We start from the raw sequence: 17,022 nt of genomic DNA, 5'->3' as shown, positions 1-17,022 counted from the left end.
AGCTCCCCATCGCTTGGATTTTGCTCTCCATCCCTGCAGGATGTCTGCATTTGTTCCAAAAGAGCTATGGTACTATTCCACGGAGGCGGACACCCCGCAGCTGCCTGGCTGGGCTGGAGCTCTGTGGGACAGGCTGGGAAATTTTGCTACCTCTGCAGGCTGGCACAGACGGAGAGGAGGAGACGGACGTCGATACACAGACTGATAGAGAAGAAGCCATGGAAGTGGACGGAGAGGATACTGGAGAGCAAGAGATGGATGTGGATATGTACGAGACAGAGGAAGAGATGGAGGTGGAAACGAAAGATTATGTTGAAGAGATGGATATTGATCTAAAAGACAAGGAGGAAGACATGGTCTTGGGATGAAGACCGATGCCAGCAGCAGAACAGGCAGGTGCTCCCCACAGGCAGAGTGGGGCCCCTGCTGCCAGCCTGGGGCCGGGCTGGGCACTTCCTGCTCAGGGACACGCTAGCCCATGCACTGGATTCTGCTGGCCATCCCTGGCCTGGCCTGGGCTTGCTGTGGGCCACACAAGCCCTGTTCCAGTGCCTGGGCCACAGCCCCCAGCCAGGCTCCCTTCTGGCAGCAGAGTCCCACTGGGCCAGTGTCCCAGCCCGGCAGCACATGGAACACCCTTCCGTGCCTGACTGCACTGACCGTGCTACTTGTTTTTCTTCCAGGACTTAGGGACATCACAGACACAGATGCCACCCTGCTGTACATACGTTTTACAGTTGTTGTGTTCAGGATAGAGGTTTTAGAGTTTGTTTAAGTTGTCTGTAAATACGTTTCATAGAGTTTTGTTAGATCTCTTCTCAGGTAAATAGGTTCTATAGTTTGTTGTTGTTGTTGTGGTTGTTGTTGTTGTTGTTACCAATATTCTTACAGTGTAAATATGTGGTGTAGTTCATTCTTGTTCCTTTTCTTCTACAGATAAACAGTCTTTGATTTTCACACCCCAGTTCTCTTTGCATTTTCTTCGGGCACATTTGCAAAGCTGTGGGTTGTTTCGGGAACAATGTTTGCAGGACTCTAAAAAGAGTATCACAACCGCTCTGCCACACTCTCAGCTGCTGCTGCTGCCCCAAAAAGCACTGGCTGGCTTTGCTCACACAATCACAGTTGTGGTGGCATTTCTACCACACCACAGGACAGCGATGTTTTCCCTCTTCTCCTGGAAATACCTACAGCACTTGTGGGTAGCAAGGCAAACATGAGTCTCTTTTAGTGGCCCTTGAAATTGGACATGTGAAATGAGGCACACAAAGCCACAGGCCAGCTGAACCTGGCATCTCTGAATGGGTCTTTACATTCTTCCCAGGAAGATGAATGGCAATCACTATTTTGGCAGGGAGGAAAGTGCATCAGCTAGCAATTTGCTGTAGAAAATGTGCTTTCTGCTCCTCTCACAGCCAAAACTCCTACCCATTTCTTGGAAGTCCTTCTTAGATAAGGACCGTGTTCAGCTGAGTGACAGTGAAGCCAAATGGCAATGCCGCAATCAATTGTCCTGTACACAATCTCCTTCATCCACGTGGAAGGTTACTCACGGGCACACAAGAGGACGGAAGAAACCCAAATGCATCGTTGGACATAATAAAGTCAGACGTGTTGAGGGATGAAGAAATCTTGCAGAGATATGGAAAGCTGCCCTGAAAACCCAGTTCGGGGAGAGCCTGAGCTCTTTTGTGCTTCTAGGCCTGAAGATGCTCAGCACCTTTCCCAGATGCTCAGCAGGCAGTAGGATTGTGCCTGAATCTGGCTCTGGAAATGCCAGTGCCTCAACTGAGAGCTGTGGCAATGATTTCCATTGCATGGAGAGGGGCCACAAGAGTCCTGCAAGAGTCTTTCAGCAGAGCAAACAGCAGCCTGGAGGGTGAGCAATGCTGCATCTGGACCACTGCATGCTCATCCTTCACCACAATGCAGAGCTGCCATGGATCACTTTTTCCATTTGTCCTGTTGGATATGTTTTGGAGAAGTTGTTCTAGGTGGCTTTGGATGGTGATCCAAGTAGGAAGCAGCCATTCGCCTGCTGTGATATCCTTACAACTAGTCCTAACTTCTCATTGCCTTTGGTTTGATTGGGGGTGTTTTATCTGTTTGTTTGATTGGTTTCTTTGGGTTGGTTTCTTTGTGTTTTTCTCTCTTTTGCTTGGAGTTTCTTTTCCTTTTTTAGAAATGACTGGTGAAGTTGGCACAAGCAAACTCCAGAAAACGTAAAGCAGGCTTGACTTTCCAGAAATTGCTTTTGGCTGGCTTTAGCTGCATTCCCCAGGATCACGATCAGCAGTAGATATTTGCAGGTTTTGCTCTGCATCCTCAGCCTGCCCAGGTGTTGTTCAGTGTTTCAGCAGTGGAGAAGACGATGGATATTTTGCTAAACCTCCTTTCAAACAACAGAACTTGGGTTAGCACGACAGAAAAGAAGAAAAGAAAATCTTCGCCAGTTAGAACAGAGCCAGAGTCCCACCATTTCCCCCTCCACTTCTCTTTCTTTTCTACATTTAGAGGTAAAGCTTCCATCTCCAAAAGCTTCCATCTCTCACTTCCTGATGTAGCCATTTGCTACCCTTTAGCCTTGACTGCCACGCATCGGACTGCTGTCCGTGTGGGGCTGGGGATGCTCAGCCTGGAAAGAGAAGGGGGCTGGCGAGGCCTCCCTGCAGCTCTAGGAAAGATGGGCACAGGGAGGAGAAGCCTTTCAACTGCAGGAGTGAGCTTGAAGTTGGATCTAATGAAGCTGCTCTTTTCCACTCCGGCTGCTGGGCCACTGGCCCAGGCTGTGCACAGAGGCTGGGGATGCTCCATCCTTGGCAACATCCAAGGCCAGCTGGGAGCGGGGCTCTGAGCAACCTATTCTAGGGGAAGATCGCTCCGCTTGGAACAAGATGGTCTTTAGGGTCCCTTCCAAGCCCAAGCACCCAGGGATTCCATCATTCATTCTACGGTCTCCGTTGTCCACTTCAGCCTGGGCCTGAACTCCTGGCGGTGATGTCACAGTGCACGCTCCAGCTAGAACTTCCAGCATCCAGCAACGGCCACAACACAACCCTTGGCTCCTTGTGCCAGCACGCTCTTCATTCACCCTGCTCCAAGCCTACCCCTGTCACCTTGTTGCCACCTGCTCCCTGATTCCCCCAGCAGTCCCCAAAGCTCCCCATCGCTTGGATTTTGCTCTCCATCCCTGCAGGATGTCTGCATTTGTTCCAAAAGAGCTATGGTACTATTCCACGGAGGCGGACACCCCGCAGCTGCCTGGCTGGGCTGGAGCTCTGTGGGACAGGCTGGGAAATTTTGCTACCTCTGCAGGCTGGCACAGACGGAGAGGAGGAGACGGACGTCGATACACAGACTGATAGAGAAGAAGCCATGGAAGTGGACGGAGAGGATACTGGAGAGCAAGAGATGGATGTGGATATGTACGAGACAGAGGAAGAGATGGAGGTGGAAACGAAAGATTATGTTGAAGAGATGGATATTGATCTAAAAGACAAGGAGCAAGACATGGTCTTGGGATGAAGACCGATGCCAGCAGCAGAACAGGCAGGTGCTCCCCACAGGCAGAGTGGGGCCCCTGCTGCCAGCCTGGGGCCGGGCTGGGCACTTCCTGCTCAGGGACACGCTAGCCCATGCACTGGATTCTGCTGGCCATCCCTGGCCTGGCCTGGGCTTGCTGTGGGCCACACAAGCCCTGTTCCAGTGCCTGGGCCACAGCCCCCAGCCAGGCTCCCTTCTGGCAGCAGAGTCCCACTGGGCCAGTGTCCCAGCCCGGCAGCACATGGAACACCCTTCCGTGCCTGACTGCACTGACCGTGCTACTTGTTTTTCTTCCAGGACTTAGGGACATCACAGACACAGATGCCACCCTGCTGTACATACGTTTTACAGTTGTTGTGTTCAGGATAGAGGTTTTAGAGTTTGTTTAAGTTGTCTGTAAATACGTTTCATAGAGTTTTGTTAGATCTCTTCTCAGGTAAATAGGTTCTATAGTTTGTTGTTGTTGTTGTGGTTGTTGTTGTTGTTGTTACCAATATTCTTACAGTGTAAATATGTGGTGTAGTTCATTCTTGTTCCTTTTCTTCTACAGATAAACAGTCTTTGATTTTCACACCCCAGTTCTCTTTGCATTTTCTTCGGGCACATTTGCAAAGCTGTGGGTTGTTTCGGGAACAATGTTTGCAGGACTCTAAAAAGAGTATCACAACCGCTCTGCCACACTCTCAGCTGCTGCTGCTGCCCCAAAAAGCACTGGCTGGCTTTGCTCACACAATCACAGTTGTGGTGGCATTTCTACCACACCACAGGACAGCGATGTTTTCCCTCTTCTCCTGGAAATACCTACAGCACTTGTGGGTAGCAAGGCAAACATGAGTCTCTTTTAGTGGCCCTTGAAATTGGACATGTGAAATGAGGCACACAAAGCCACAGGCCAGCTGAACCTGGCATCTCTGAATGGGTCTTTACATTCTTCCCAGGAAGATGAATGGCAATCACTATTTTGGCAGGGAGGAAAGTGCATCAGCTAGCAATTTGCTGTAGAAAATGTGCTTTCTGCTCCTCTCACAGCCAAAACTCCTACCCATTTCTTGGAAGTCCTTCTTAGATAAGGACCGTGTTCAGCTGAGTGACAGTGAAGCCAAATGGCAATGCCGCAATCAATTGTCCTGTACACAATCTCCTTCATCCACGTGGAAGGTTACTCACGGGCACACAAGAGGACGGAAGAAACCCAAATGCATCGTTGGACATAATAAAGTCAGACGTGTTGAGGGATGAAGAAATCTTGCAGAGATATGGAAAGCTGCCCTGAAAACCCAGTTCGGGGAGAGCCTGAGCTCTTTTGTGCTTCTAGGCCTGAAGATGCTCAGCACCTTTCCCAGATGCTCAGCAGGCAGTAGGATTGTGCCTGAATCTGGCTCTGGAAATGCCAGTGCCTCAACTGAGAGCTGTGGCAATGATTTCCATTGCATGGAGAGGGGCCACAAGAGTCCTGCAAGAGTCTTTCAGCAGAGCAAACAGCAGCCTGGAGGGTGAGCAATGCTGCATCTGGACCACTGCATGCTCATCCTTCACCACAATGCAGAGCTGCCATGGATCACTTTTTCCATTTGTCCTGTTGGATATGTTTTGGAGAAGTTGTTCTAGGTGGCTTTGGATGGTGATCCAAGTAGGAAGCAGCCATTCGCCTGCTGTGATATCCTTACAACTAGTCCTAACTTCTCATTGCCTTTGGTTTGATTGGGGGTGTTTTATCTGTTTGTTTGATTGGTTTCTTTGGGTTGGTTTCTTTGTGTTTTTCTCTCTTTTGCTTGGAGTTTCTTTTCCTTTTTTAGAAATGACTGGTGAAGTTGGCACAAGCAAACTCCAGAAAACGTAAAGCAGGCTTGACTTTCCAGAAATTGCTTTTGGCTGGCTTTAGCTGCATTCCCCAGGATCACGATCAGCAGTAGATATTTGCAGGTTTTGCTCTGCATCCTCAGCCTGCCCAGGTGTTGTTCAGTGTTTCAGCAGTGGAGAAGACGATGGATATTTTGCTAAACCTCCTTTCAAACAACAGAACTTGGGTTAGCACGACAGAAAAGAAGAAAAGAAAATCTTCGCCAGTTAGAACAGAGCCAGAGTCCCACCATTTCCCCCTCCACTTCTCTTTCTTTTCTACATTTAGAGGTAAAGCTTCCATCTCCAAAAGCTTCCATCTCTCACTTCCTGATGTAGCCATTTGCTACCCTTTAGCCTTGACTGCCACGCATCGGACTGCTGTCCGTGTGGGGCTGGGGATGCTCAGCCTGGAAAGAGAAGGGGGCTGGCGAGGCCTCCCTGCAGCTCTAGGAAAGATGGGCACAGGGAGGAGAAGCCTTTCAACTGCAGGAGTGAGCTTGAAGTTGGATCTAATGAAGCTGCTCTTTTCCACTCCGGCTGCTGGGCCACTGGCCCAGGCTGTGCACAGAGGCTGGGGATGCTCCATCCTTGGCAACATCCAAGGCCAGCTGGGAGCGGGGCTCTGAGCAACCTATTCTAGGGGAAGATCGCTCCGCTTGGAACAAGATGGTCTTTAGGGTCCCTTCCAAGCCCAAGCACCCAGGGATTCCATCATTCATTCTACGGTCTCCGTTGTCCACTTCAGCCTGGGCCTGAACTCCTGGCGGTGATGTCACAGTGCACGCTCCAGCTAGAACTTCCAGCATCCAGCAACGGCCACAACACAACCCTTGGCTCCTTGTGCCAGCACGCTCTTCATTCACCCTGCTCCAAGCCTACCCCTGTCACCTTGTTGCCACCTGCTCCCTGATTCCCCCAGCAGTCCCCAAAGCTCCCCATCGCTTGGATTTTGCTCTCCATCCCTGCAGGATGTCTGCATTTGTTCCAAAAGAGCTATGGTACTATTCCACGGAGGCGGACACCCCGCAGCTGCCTGGCTGGGCTGGAGCTCTGTGGGACAGGCTGGGAAATTTTGCTACCTCTGCAGGCTGGCACAGACGGAGAGGAGGAGACGGACGTCGATACACAGACTGATAGAGAAGAAGCCATGGAAGTGGACGGAGAGGATACTGGAGAGCAAGAGATGGATGTGGATATGTACGAGACAGAGGAAGAGATGGAGGTGGAAACGAAAGATTATGTTGAAGAGATGGATATTGATCTAAAAGACAAGGAGCAAGACATGGTCTTGGGATGAAGACCGATGCCAGCAGCAGAACAGGCAGGTGCTCCCCACAGGCAGAGTGGGGCCCCTGCTGCCAGCCTGGGGCCGGGCTGGGCACTTCCTGCTCAGGGACACGCTAGCCCATGCACTGGATTCTGCTGGCCATCCCTGGCCTGGCCTGGGCTTGCTGTGGGCCACACAAGCCCTGTTCCAGTGCCTGGGCCACAGCCCCCAGCCAGGCTCCCTTCTGGCAGCAGAGTCCCACTGGGCCAGTGTCCCAGCCCGGCAGCACATGGAACACCCTTCCGTGCCTGACTGCACTGACCGTGCTACTTGTTTTTCTTCCAGGACTTAGGGACATCACAGACACAGATGCCACCCTGCTGTACATACGTTTTACAGTTGTTGTGTTCAGGATAGAGGTTTTAGAGTTTGTTTAAGTTGTCTGTAAATACGTTTCATAGAGTTTTGTTAGATCTCTTCTCAGGTAAATAGGTTCTATAGTTTGTTGTTGTTGTTGTGGTTGTTGTTGTTGTTGTTACCAATATTCTTACAGTGTAAATATGTGGTGTAGTTCATTCTTGTTCCTTTTCTTCTACAGATAAACAGTCTTTGATTTTCACACCCCAGTTCTCTTTGCATTTTCTTCGGGCACATTTGCAAAGCTGTGGGTTGTTTCGGGAACAATGTTTGCAGGACTCTAAAAAGAGTATCACAACCGCTCTGCCACACTCTCAGCTGCTGCTGCTGCCCCAAAAAGCACTGGCTGGCTTTGCTCACACAATCACAGTTGTGGTGGCATTTCTACCACACCACAGGACAGCGATGTTTTCCCTCTTCTCCTGGAAATACCTACAGCACTTGTGGGTAGCAAGGCAAACATGAGTCTCTTTTAGTGGCCCTTGAAATTGGACATGTGAAATGAGGCACACAAAGCCACAGGCCAGCTGAACCTGGCATCTCTGAATGGGTCTTTACATTCTTCCCAGGAAGATGAATGGCAATCACTATTTTGGCAGGGAGGAAAGTGCATCAGCTAGCAATTTGCTGTAGAAAATGTGCTTTCTGCTCCTCTCACAGCCAAAACTCCTACCCATTTCTTGGAAGTCCTTCTTAGATAAGGACCGTGTTCAGCTGAGTGACAGTGAAGCCAAATGGCAATGCCGCAATCAATTGTCCTGTACACAATCTCCTTCATCCACGTGGAAGGTTACTCACGGGCACACAAGAGGACAGAAGAAACCCAAATGCATCGTTGGACATAATAAAGTCAGACGTGTTGAGGGATGAAGAAATCTTGCAGAGATATGGAAAGCTGCCCTGAAAACCCAGTTCGGGGAGAGCCTGAGCTCTTTTGTGCTTCTAGGCCTGAAGATGCTCAGCACCTTTCCCAGATGCTCAGCAGGCGGTAGGATTGTGCCTGAATCTGGCTCTGGAAATGCCAGTGCCTCAACTGAGAGCTGTGGCAATGATTTCCATTGCATGGAGAGGGGCCACAAGAGTCCTGCAAGAGTCTTTCAGCAGAGCAAACAGCAGCCTGGAGGGTGAGCAATGCTGCATCTGGACCACTGCATGCTCATCCTTCACCACAATGCAGAGCTGCCATGGATCACTTTTTCCATTTGTCCTGTTGGATATGTTTTGGAGAAGTTGTTCTAGGTGGCTTTGGATGGTGATCCAAGTAGGAAGCAGCCATTCGCCTGCTGTGATATCCTTACAACTAGTCCTAACTTCTCATTGCCTTTGGTTTGATTGGGGGTGTTTTATCTGTTTGTTTGATTGGTTTCTTTGGGTTGGTTTCTTTGTGTTTTTCTCTGTTTTGCTTGGAGTTTCTTTTCCTTTTTTAGAAATGACTGGTGAAGTTGGCACAAGCAAACTCCAGAAAACGTAAAGCAGGCTTGACTTTCCAGAAATTGCTTTTGGCTGGCTTTAGCTGCATTCCCCAGGATCACGATCAGCAGTAGATATTTGCAGGTTTTGCTCTGCATCCTCAGCCTGCCCAGGTGTTGTTCAGTGTTTCAGCAGTGGAGAAGACGATGGATATTTTGCTAAACCTCCTTTCAAACAACAGAACTTGGGTTAGCACGACAGAAAAGAAGAAAAGAAAATCTTCGCCAGTTAGAACAGAGCCAGAGTCCCACCATTTCCCCCTCCACTTCTCTTTCTTTTCTACATTTAGAGGTAAAGCTTCCATCTCCAAAAGCTTCCATCTCTCACTTCCTGGTGTAGCCATTTGCTACCCTTTAGCCTTGACTGCCACGCATCGGACTGCTGTCCGTGTGGGGCTGGGGATGCTCAGCCTGGAAAGAGAAGGGGGCTGGCGAGGCCTCCCTGCAGCTCTAGGAAAGATGGGCACAGGGAGGAGAAGCCTTTCAACTGCAGGAGTGAGCTTGAAGTTGGATCTAATGAAGCTGCTCTTTTCCACTCAGGCTGCTGGGCCACTGGCCCAGGCTGTGCACAGAGGCTGGGGATGCTCCATCCTTGGCAACATCCAAGGCCAGCTGGGAGCGGGGCTCTGAGCAACCTATTCTAGGGGAAGATCGCTCCGCTTGGAACAAGATGGTCTTTAGGGTCCCTTCCAAGCCCAAGCACCCAGGGATTCCATCATTCATTCTACGGTCTCCGTTGTCCACTTCAGCCTGGGCCTGAACTCCTGGCGGTGATGTCACAGTGCACGCTCCAGCTAGAACTTCCAGCATCCAGCAACGGCCACAACACAACCCTTGGCTCCTTGTGCCAGCACGCTCTTCATTCACCCTGCTCCAAGCCTACCCCTGTCACCTTGTTGCCACCTGCTCCCTGATTCCCCCAGCAGTCCCCAAAGCTCCCCATCGCTTGGATTTTGCTCTCCATCCCTGCAGGATGTCTGCATTTGTTCCAAAAGAGCTATGGTACTATTCCACGGAGGCGGACACCCCGCAGCTGCCTGGCTGGGCTGGAGCTCTGTGGGACAGGCTGGGAAATTTTGCTACCTCTGCAGGCTGGCACAGACGGAGAGGAGGAGACGGACGTCGATACACAGACTGATAGAGAAGAAGCCATGGAAGTGGACGGAGAGGATACTGGAGAGCAAGAGATGGATGTGGATATGTACGAGACAGAGGAAGAGATGGAGGTGGAAACGAAAGATTATGTTGAAGAGATGGATATTGATCTAAAAGACAAGGAGGAAGACATGGTCTTGGGATGAAGACCGATGCCAGCAGCAGAACAGGCAGGTGCTCCCCACAGGCAGAGTGGGGCCCCTGCTGCCAGCCTGGGGCCGGGCTGGGCACTTCCTGCTCAGGGACACGCTAGCCCATGCACTGGATTCTGCTGGCCATCCCTGGCCTGGCCTGGGCTTGCTGTGGGCCACACAAGCCCTGTTCCAGTGCCTGGGCCACAGCCCCCAGCCAGGCTCCCTTCTGGCAGCAGAGTCCCACTGGGCCAGTGTCCCAGCCCGGCAGCACATGGAACACCCTTCCGTGCCTGACTGCACTGACCGTGCTACTTGTTTTTCTTCCAGGACTTAGGGACATCACAGACACAGATGCCACCCTGCTGTACATACGTTTTACAGTTGTTGTGTTCAGGATAGAGGTTTTAGAGTTTGTTTAAGTTGTCTGTAAATACGTTTCATAGAGTTTTGTTAGATCTCTTCTCAGGTAAATAGGTTCTATAGTTTGTTGTTGTTGTTGTGGTTGTTGTTGTTGTTGTTACCAATATTCTTACAGTGTAAATATGTGGTGTAGTTCATTCTTGTTCCTTTTCTTCTACAGATAAACAGTCTTTGATTTTCACACCCCAGTTCTCTTTGCATTTTCTTCGGGCACATTTGCAAAGCTGTGGGTTGTTTCGGGAACAATGTTTGCAGGACTCTAAAAAGAGTATCACAACCGCTCTGCCACACTCTCAGCTGCTGCTGCTGCCCCAAAAAGCACTGGCTGGCTTTGCTCACACAATCACAGTTGTGGTGGCATTTCTACCACACCACAGGACAGCGATGTTTTCCCTCTTCTCCTGGAAATACCTACAGCACTTGTGGGTAGCAAGGCAAACATGAGTCTCTTTTAGTGGCCCTTGAAATTGGACATGTGAAATGAGGCACACAAAGCCACAGGCCAGCTGAACCTGGCATCTCTGAATGGGTCTTTACATTCTTCCCAGGAAGATGAATGGCAATCACTATTTTGGCAGGGAGGAAAGTGCATCAGCTAGCAATTTGCTGTAGAAAATGTGCTTTCTGCTCCTCTCACAGCCAAAACTCCTACCCATTTCTTGGAAGTCCTTCTTAGATAAGGACCGTGTTCAGCTGAGTGACAGTGAAGCCAAATGGCAATGCCGCAATCAATTGTCCTGTACACAATCTCCTTCATCCACGTGGAAGGTTACTCACGGGCACACAAGAGGACGGAAGAAACCCAAATGCATCGTTGGACATAATAAAGTCAGACGTGTTGAGGGATGAAGAAATCTTGCAGAGATATGGAAAGCTGCCCTGAAAACCCAGTTCGGGGAGAGCCTGAGCTCTTTTGTGCTTCTAGGCCTGAAGATGCTCAGCAGCTTTCCCAGATGCTCAGCAGGCAGTAGGATTGTGCCTGAATCTGGCTCTGGAAATGCCAGTGCCTCAACTGAGAGCTGTGGCAAGGATTTCCATTGCATGGAGAGGGGCCACAAGAGTCCTGCAAGAGTCTTTCAGCAGAGCAAACAGCAGCCTGGAGGGTGAGCAATGCTGCATCTGGACCACTGCATGCTCATCCTTCACCACAATGCAGAGCTGCCATGGATCACTTTTTCCATTTCTCCTGTTGGATATGTTTTGGACAAGTTGTTCTAGGTGGCTTTGGATGGTGATCCAAGTAGGAAGCAGCCATTCGCCTGCTGTGATATCCTTACAACTAGTCCTAACTTCTCATTGCCTTTGGTTTGATTGGGGGTGTTTTATCTGTTTGTTTGATTGGTTTCTTTGGGTTGGTTTCTTTGTGTTTTTCTCTCTTTTGCTTGGAGTTTCTTTTCCTTTTTTAGAAATGACTGGTGAAGTTGGCACAAGCAAACTCCAGAAAACGTAAAGCAGGCTTGACTTTCCAGAAATTGCTTTTGGCTGGCTTTAGCTGCATTCCCCAGGATCACGATCAGCAGTAGATATTTGCAGGTTTTGCTCTGCATCCTCAGCCTGCCCAGGTGTTGTTCAGTGTTTCAGCAGTGGAGAAGACGATGGATATTTTGCTAAACCTCCTTTCAAACAACAGAACTTGGGTTAGCACGACAGAAAAGAAGAAAAGAAAATCTTCGCCAGTTAGAACAGAGCCAGAGTCCCACCATTTCCCCCTCCACTTCTCTTTCTTTTCTACATTTAGAGGTAAAGCTTCCATCTCCAAAAGCTTCCATCTCTCACTTCCTGATGTAGCCATTTGCTACCCTTTAGCCTTGACTGCCACGCATCGGACTGCTGTCCGTGTGGGGCTGGGGATGCTCAGCCTGGAAAGAGAAGGGGGCTGGCGAGGCCTCCCTGCAGCTCTAGGAAAGATGGGCACAGGGAGGAGAAGCCTTTCAACTGCAGGAGTGAGCTTGAAGTTGGATCTAATGAAGCTGCTCTTTTCCACTCCGGCTGCTGGGCCACTGGCCCAGGCTGTGCACAGAGGCTGGGGATGCTCCATCCTTGGCAACATCCAAGGCCAGCTGGGAGCGGGGCTCTGAGCAACCTATTCTAGGGGAAGATCGCTCCGCTTGGAACAAGATGGTCTTTAGGGTCCCTTCCAAGCCCAAGCACCCAGGGATTCCATCATTCATTCTACGGTCTCCGTTGTCCACTTCAGCCTGGGCCTGAACTCCTGGCGGTGATGTCACAGTGCACGCTCCAGCTAGAACTTCCAGCATCCAGCAACGGCCACAACACAACCCTTGGCTCCTTGTGCCAGCACGCTCTTCATTCACCCTGCTCCAAGCCTACCCCTGTCACCTTGTTGCCACCTGCTCCCTGATTCCCCCAGCAGTCCCCAAAGCTCCCCATCGCTTGGATTTTGCTCTCCATCCCTGCAGGATGTCTGCATTTGTTCCAAAAGAGCTATGGTACTATTCCACGGAGGCGGACACCCCGCAGCTGCCTGGCTGGGCTGGAGCTCTGTGGGACAGGCTGGGAAATTTTGCTACCTCTGCAGGCTGGCACAGACGGAGAGGAGGAGACGGACGTCGATACACAGACTGATAGAGAAGAAGCCATGGAAGTGGACGGAGAGGATACTGGAGAGCAAGAGATGGATGTGGATATGTACGAGACAGAGGAAGAGATGGAGGTGGAAACGAAAGATTATGTTGAAGAGATGGATATTGATCTAAAAGACAAGGAGCAAGACATGGTCTTGGGATGAAGACCGATGCCAGCAGCAGAACAGGCAGGTGCTCCCCACAGGCAGAGTGGGGCCCCTGCTGCCAGCCTGGGGCCGGGCTGGGCACTTCCTGCTCAGGGACACGCTAGCCCATGCACTGGATTCTGCTGGCCATCCCTGGCCTGGCCTGGGCTTGCTGTGGGCCACACAAGCCCTGTTCCAGTGCCTGGGCCACAGCCCCCAGCCAGGCTCCCTTCTGGCAGCAGAGTCCCACTGGGCCAGTGTCCCAGCCCGGCAGCACATGGAACACCCTTCCGTGCCTGACTGCACTGACCGTGCTACTTGTTTTTCTTCCAGGACTTAGGGACATCACAGACACAGATGCCACCCTGCTGTACATACGTTTTACAGTTGTTGTGTTCAGGATAGAGGTTTTAGAGTTTGTTTAAGTTGTCTGTAAATACGTTTCATAGAGTTTTGTTAGATCTCTTCTCAGGTAAATAGGTTCTATAGTTTGTTGTTGTTGTTGTGGTTGTTGTTGTTGTTGTTACCAATATTCTTACAGTGTAAATATGTGGTGTAGTTCATTCTTGTTCCTTTTCTTCTACAGATAAACAGTCTTTGATTTTCACACCCCAGTTCTCTTTGCATTTTCTTCGGGCACATTTGCAAAGCTGTGGGTTGTTTCGGGAACAATGTTTGCAGGACTCTAAAAAGAGTATCACAACCGCTCTGCCACACTCTCAGCTGCTGCTGCTGCCCCAAAAAGCACTGGCTGGCTTTGCTCACACAATCACAGTTGTGGTGGCATTTCTACCACACCACAGGACAGCGATGTTTTCCCTCTTCTCCTGGAAATACCTACAGCACTTGTGGGTAGCAAGGCAAACATGAGTCTCTTTTAGTGGCCCTTGAAATTGGACATGTGAAATGAGGCACACAAAGCCACAGGCCAGCTGAACCTGGCATCTCTGAATGGGTCTTTACATTCTTCCCAGGAAGATGAATGGCAATCACTATTTTGGCAGGGAGGAAAGTGCATCAGCTAGCAATTTGCTGTAGAAAATGTGCTTTCTGCTCCTCTCACAGCCAAAACTCCTACCCATTTCTTGGAAGTCCTTCTTAGATAAGGACCGTGTTCAGCTGAGTGACAGTGAAGCCAAATGGCAATGCCGCAATCAATTGTCCTGTACACAATCTCCTTCATCCACGTGGAAGGTTACTCACGGGCACACAAGAGGACGGAAGAAACCCAAATGCATCGTTGGACATAATAAAGTCAGACGTGTTGAGGGATGAAGAAATCTTGCAGAGATATGGAAAGCTGCCCTGAAAACCCAGTTCGGGGAGAGCCTGAGCTCTTTTGTGCTTCTAGGCCTGAAGATGCTCAGCACCTTTCCCAGATGCTCAGCAGGCGGTAGGATTGTGCCTGAATCTGGCTCTGGAAATGCCAGTGCCTCAACTGAGAGCTGTGGCAATGATTTCCATTGCATGGAGAGGGGCCACAAGAGTCCTGCAAGAGTCTTTCAGCAGAGCAAACAGCAGCCTGGAGGGTGAGCAATGCTGCATCTGGACCACTGCATGCTCATCCTTCACCACAATGCAGAGCTGCCATGGATCACTTTTTCCATTTGTCCTGTTGGATATGTTTTGGAGAAGTTGTTCTAGGTGGCTTTGGATGGTGATCCAAGTAGGAAGCAGCCATTCGCCTGCTGTGATATCCTTACAACTAGTCCTAACTTCTCATTGCCTTTGGTTTGATTGGGGGTGTTTTATCTGTTTGTTTGATTGGTTTCTTTGGGTTGGTTTCTTTGTGTTTTTCTCTCTTTTGCTTGGAGTTTCTTTTCCTTTTTTAGAAATGACTGGTGAAGTTGGCACAAGCAAACTCCAGAAAACGTAAAGCAGGCTTGACTTTCCAGAAATTGCTTTTGGCTGGCTTTAGCTGCATTCCCCAGGATCACGATCAGCAGTAGATATTTGCAGGTTTTGCTCTGCATCCTCAGCCTGCCCAGGTGTTGTTCAGTGTTTCAGCAGTGGAGAAGACGATGGATATTTTGCTAAACCTCCTTTCAAACAACAGAACTTGGGTTAGCACGACAGAAAAGAAGAAAAGAAAATCTTCGCCAGTTAGAACAGAGCCAGAGTCCCACCATTTCCCCCTCCACTTCTCTTTCTTTTCTACATTTAGAGGTAAAGCTTCCATCTCCAAAAGCTTCCATCTCTCACTTCCTGATGTAGCCATTTGCTACCCTTTAGCCTTGACTGCCACGCATCGGACTGCTGTCCGTGTGGGGCTGGGGATGCTCAGCCTGGAAAGAGAAGGGGGCTGGCGAGGCCTCCCTGCAGCTCTAGGAAAGATGGGCACAGGGAGGAGAAGCCTTTCAACTGCAGGAGTGAGCTTGAAGTTGGATCTAATGAAGCTGCTCTTTTCCACTCCGGCTGCTGGGCCACTGGCCCAGGCTGTGCACAGAGGCTGGGGATGCTCCATCCTTGGCAACATCCAAGGCCAGCTGGGAGCGGGGCTCTGAGCAACCTATTCTAGGGGAAGATCGCTCCGCTTGGAACAAGATGGTCTTTAGGGTCCCTTCCAAGCCCAAGCACCCAGGGATTCCATCATTCATTCTACGGTCTCCGTTGTCCACTTCAGCCTGGGCCTGAACTCCTGGCGGTGATGTCACAGTGCACGCTCCAGCTAGAACTTCCAGCATCCAGCAACGGCCACAACACAACCCTTGGCTCCTTGTGCCAGCACGCTCTTCATTCACCCTGCTCCAAGCCTACCCCTGTCACCTTGTTGCCACCTGCTCCCTGATTCCCCCAGCAGTCCCCAAAGCTCCCCATCGCTTGGATTTTGCTCTCCATCCCTGCAGGATGTCTGCATTTGTTCCAAAAGAGCTATGGTACTATTCCACGGAGGCGGACACCCCGCAGCTGCCTGGCTGGGCTGGAGCTCTGTGGGACAGGCTGGGAAATTTTGCTACCTCTGCAGGCTGGCACAGACGGAGAGGAGGAGACGGACGTCGATACACAGACTGATAGAGAAGAAGCCATGGAAGTGGACGGAGAGGATACTGGAGAGCAAGAGATGGATGTGGATATGTACGAGACAGAGGAAGAGATGGAGGTGGAAACGAAAGATTATGTTGAAGAGATGGATATTGATCTAAAAGACAAGGAGCAAGACATGGTCTTGGGATGAAGACCGATGCCAGCAGCAGAACAGGCAGGTGCTCCCCACAGGCAGAGTGGGGCCCCTGCTGCCAGCCTGGGGCCGGGCTGGGCACTTCCTGCTCAGGGACACGCTAGCCCATGCACTGGATTCTGCTGGCCATCCCTGGCCTGGCCTGGGCTTGCTGTGGGCCACACAAGCCCTGTTCCAGTGCCTGGGCCACAGCCCCCAGCCAGGCTCCCTTCTGGCAGCAGAGTCCCACTGGGCCAGTGTCCCAGCCCGGCAGCACATGGAACACCCTTCCGTGCCTGACTGCACTGACCGTGCTACTTGTTTTTCTTCCAGGACTTAGGGACATCACAGACACAGATGCCACCCTGCTGTACATACGTTTTACAGTTGTTGTGTTCAGGATAGAGGTTTTAGAGTTTGTTTAAGTTGTCTGTAAATACGTTTCATAGAGTTTTGTTAGATCTCTTCTCAGGTAAATAGGTTCTATAGTTTGTTGTTGTTGTTGTGGTTGTTGTTGTTGTTGTTACCAATATTCTTACAGTGTAAATATGTGGTGTAGTTCATTCTTGTTCCTTTTCTTCTACAGATAAACAGTCTTTGATTTTCACACCCCAGTTCTCTTTGCATTTTCTTCGGGCACATTTGCAAAGCTGTGGGTTGTTTCGGGAACAATGTTTGCAGGACTCTAAAAAGAGTATCACAACCGCTCTGCCACACTCTCAGCTGCTGCTGCTGCCCCAAAAAGCACTGGCTGGCTTTGCTCACACAATCACAGTTGTGGTGGCATTTCTACCACACCACAGGACAGCGATGTTTTCCCTCTTCTCCTGGAAATACCTACAGCACTTGTGGGTAGCAAGGCAAACATGAGTCTCTTTTAGTGGCCC

At 50.4% G+C, this 17,022-nt stretch overlaps 1 long non-coding RNA gene across 1 annotated transcript; it reads left to right on the top strand.

Moving 5' to 3' along the window:
* Window positions 1–6,997: 6,997 nt before the first annotated feature.
* On the top strand, window positions 6,998–13,587 carry LOC147649968 (uncharacterized). The gene is made up of 5 exons (XR_015277245.1): window positions 6,998–9,540; window positions 9,630–9,863; window positions 10,155–12,697; window positions 12,787–13,020; window positions 13,312–13,587. It is a non-coding gene; the product is annotated as an uncharacterized LOC147649968 (long non-coding RNA).
* The last annotated feature ends 3,435 nt before the right edge of the window (window positions 13,588–17,022 follow it).

Source organism: Cyanistes caeruleus, chromosome 17 (genome assembly GCF_971803275.1).
Source record: "Cyanistes caeruleus chromosome 17, bCyaCae1.hap1.1, whole genome shotgun sequence".
Classification (NCBI taxonomy): Eukaryota; Metazoa; Chordata; class Aves; order Passeriformes; family Paridae; genus Cyanistes; species Cyanistes caeruleus.
The sequence above is the reverse complement of the archived record's forward strand: the minus strand, read 5'-3'. Positions and strand labels throughout refer to the sequence as shown.